The following is a 3,931-nucleotide window of genomic DNA, read 5'->3' as shown; positions in this document are numbered from 1 at the left end:
ATGCATTATTATTTATCTGACAAAAGAGCCCATATTGCCTTGTATTCTTATTGAATGCCTGCAGATTCCAGCTTAGTCCAATGCACGTGCACTATTATTATTATTATTATTATTATTATTCACATCGTCCGTTCATGCAAGTGAAAGGCAATTATTGTTGGGGAACGTTGCAGAAAACAAAAATTTTCCTACGGTTTCACCAAGATCCATCTAGGAGTTCATCTAGCAACGAGTGATTAGATGTATCTACATACCTTTGTAGATCGCGAGCGGAAGCGTTCAAAGAACGGGGTTGATTCTGCGCACCTGTGGAGGATTGGTGCTTCCCCTTTATTTTGTCACACTTTGGTGTCCTTGAGTTCATAATAGATTCACCTTTGTTCTGATTCTGCGCACAGGTCGAGCGACGGCGAGCACATCCGACGGCAACACACCAAGGTGAGATTCACTCGTTCTTTCTCTCCCCATGCCGCCTCCTCCCTTCGGCCCTGATTCATCGGCGCGTGTAGACACCTTTCCTTCTTTGACTTCTCCCCTCTTTTTCGTAAAAGCAAAAAAGAAGCAGGAGCAAAACGAAAGTGAGCACCATAGAAAGGATGATTATAAGCAAGCGACAAGAACAAGCCAATGGGCATGGCATTTTCAAGCGACAAGAACAAGCCAATGGGCTTGGCATTTTATGAAAAATGAGCAGAGGTAATGTATTATTGTATTGGTCGAGACTTGAGGGTACTGTCTAAACAAAATGTATACAGTTGGCAAAGAATTTAATGTACATACATAGTACATTATGTGATGTATAATGTTCAATTGGCCTCCCAATCATAGTATGGATATTTTCAATATGGGTGGCATTCAGGCTTAGTTTCCTCTCATTCTTGGCATCAGATGACATCCATAGGTGGGATCCATTTTCATATTAGTATACAGCCCTACTATTTAAATGGTTCCGATTGAATTTTTATGCTATGAAATAAATAATTTCTCCAGCACCGGATTTATGTCGTCATGGATATATATTATTGGTCTTTTGGCCAATATATAGGTAAATGCATCGTTACCAACTACTGGAAAAAAGTTTGTATTCAGCATGGTCAATCTAAATAGATGAGCGATGGAGATGGATATTTCTATGCTTTTTTAGAAGATGCTCTGAAGCTAATTGTTTGTGATGGTTATTTGTAATGCGTTTTTTGAAATAAAATTGGTTCTTCGCTGTGATTTTTTTAGACCTAGGTTCGTACATTATTGATGTGTGCATTGCTTATGAAGAACACAGCCGTAGCTGATGTATTCATGTGTCGTCCCTTCATATGGTACTATATTTAAATGTTCCTGGCCACTGTAGCTGCTACTTATCAACTTATAAACATTTGGTTTGCTCATGTGTCTTAGAACAACTTTTTTAGCACCTGTATGTGAAATAATAAGCGTAGCGTTCTCATTTATAGGACATTTATTATTTTCAATTTCATGCTAGAATGACTTTTGTTGTGCTATTTAAAACAACCGTGTTGATCTCAACAACACGGGGATACATAGAGCTAGCCAGTGAAAGCTTCTCGCTTGGTTGCTGTAAACATACTAAGGTCCCTACCATATGTGAAAAGAAGGAAATGTTGGTGTTACCTGATGCTAAAAGCACAAGTGCTCCCTAGGTGGTTTTGATAATTGATGACAAATCTCTTGTTGTACTAACATCTCAATCTAGCATGTTTCAGTTAAGTTCAACAATGGGGTGGCATGGACTAAAGGTTGTGGGAACTCCTTCAAGATGCTAGGGACAAAGGATTGACTAAAGCTTCAAGCTCAAGACTCCTCATTTTACATTTTAGTGATCCAAGATCACATTGAGTCTTTAGGAAAAGCCAATACTATTAAGGAGGGATGAGGTGTTGCTTAATGAGCCTCTTGCTTCATGTGCCTAGTGATATGCTCCAAAACCCTCAGCTACTTTCCCACTTCCACATATGACCTAAATCCTAAGCCAAACTTGGTCTTACCGATTTTTCCTATCCAGCGTCATCGAGTTTCACTTGTCATAAGCCACTGCCAAACCCTAATCAGTTCGGTCCCACCGATGGGATCTCGGTCTCACCGAGATGGGCTTGCAAACTCTCTGTTACCCATTGCAATATTCTCGGTCCCATCGAGATATGCAATTGGTTCCATCGAATTTGCTTGGCCAAATCTCAGTTTCACTTGTTACCCAAATCGGTCCCACCGAGTTTGAGTAATCGGTCAAACCGAGTTTTGGATTTACCCTAACCTTAGCACATCGGTCTCACCGAGTTGATCCAGTCGGTCCCATCGAAATCTCTAACGGTCACTAGGTTTACATTTTCGGTCCGACCGAGTTTATTGATTCGGTCCCACCGAGATTGGAAAACTGTGTGTAACGGTTGGATTTTGTGTGGAGGCTATATATACCCCTTCACCTCCTTCTCATTCAAAAAGAGAGCCATCAGAACACACACACCATTCCAACTCATATGTTCGGAGAGAGAACCACCTACTCATGTGTTGAGACCAAGACATTCCATTCCTACCATATGAATCTTGATCTTTAGCCTTCCCAAGTTGCTTTCCACTCAAACCCTCTTTCCACCAAATCCAAATCCTATGAGATAGAGTTCCACCAAATCCAAATCCTATGAGATAGAGTTCCACCAAATCCAAATCCTATGAGATAGAGTTGAGTGTTGGGGAGACTATCATTTGAAGCACAAGAGCAGGGAGTTCATTACCTACACACCATTTGTTACTTCTTGGAGAGTGGTGTCTCCTAGATTGGCTAGGTGTCACTTGGGAGCCTCCGACAAGATTGTGGAGTTGAACCAAGGAGTTTGTAAGGGCAAAGAGATCGCCTACTTCGTGAAGATCTACCGCTAGTGAGGCAAAAGTCCTGTGTGGGCGATGGCCATGGTGGGATAGACAAGGTTGCTTCTTCGTGCACCCTTTGTGGGTGGTTGCTTCTTCGTGGACCCTTCGTGGTTGGAGCCCTGTGTGGACTCGCGCAACCGTTACCCTTCGTGGGTTGAAGTCTCCATCAACGTGGATGTAGGATAGCACCATCTATCCGAACCACGGGAAAAACATCCGTGTCTCCAATTGCGTTTGATCTCTCCAAACCCTTCCCGTTACATTCTTGCAAGTTGCATGCTTTACATTCCGCTGCTCATATGCTCATTGCATGCTTGCTTGATATGTATCGTGTGTGTTGAAATTGTGCCTAAAACTTCACTTAAACCGAAAAAGCTTAAAAATTGCAACTTGAGCATTATGTGTCTAATCACCCCCCTCTAGACACATCTACTTCTAGATCCTACAAGTGGTATCAGAGCCTTGGTCTCCATTGCTTTGGTTTAATAACCATTGGAGGAAAATGGATGTGTCTACTCTAGGGAGTCTTAGACATAGAGTGTCTATTCTTGATGGAAAGTACTTTCATAAATGGAAAAATGAGATGCTTGTAATCTTCAATCAATATCATTTAAACAAGTATATTGCTAGCCCTTGTGCACCCCATATTGATCCCTTGCATCCTACCCTAGATGAAGATATTGACATGATTCGCAATCTTAGAACTATTGAGCTCATCATTAGAGGATTGTCCAAAAATTTGATTGCTAGTTTGCCTACTCAAAATTGCGCCTATACTATATGGAAATTTCTTGAGGAATGGTTTCCCAATCATTCCGTGAAAACTTTGGATGAAATTCTCCATAAATCTATTGCCTTGAGTAAGATGAACTCTAGTGATCCTAGTTTTGGTAAATGTCTTCTTAAACTTGCCAATCTTAAGCATGCTAAAGGAGATGTTGAAATCATTAATGATATCATACTCAAAGCTATAAGAATTCATAAAAGTGACCACTTTGATGATCATTTATCTGATGAATTACCCTCTCTAGGAAATGATGAATCACAA

The 3,931-nt window shown here is 40.9% G+C and overlaps 1 long non-coding RNA gene across 1 annotated transcript; it reads left to right on the top strand.

Annotated features, from left to right (window-relative positions):
* Nucleotides 1–313: 313 nt before the first annotated feature.
* On the top strand, nt 314–864 carry LOC125541472. Its single transcript, XR_007297542.1, has 2 exons — nt 314–438; nt 552–864. It is a non-coding gene; the product is annotated as an uncharacterized LOC125541472 (long non-coding RNA).
* The last annotated feature ends 3,067 nt before the right edge of the window (nt 865–3,931 follow it).

The sequence above is a fragment of the Triticum urartu genome, chromosome 2 (assembly GCF_003073215.2).
Source record: "Triticum urartu cultivar G1812 chromosome 2, Tu2.1, whole genome shotgun sequence".
Classification (NCBI taxonomy): Eukaryota; Viridiplantae; Streptophyta; class Magnoliopsida; order Poales; family Poaceae; genus Triticum; species Triticum urartu.
The sequence above is the reverse complement of the archived record's forward strand: the minus strand, read 5'-3'. Positions and strand labels throughout refer to the sequence as shown.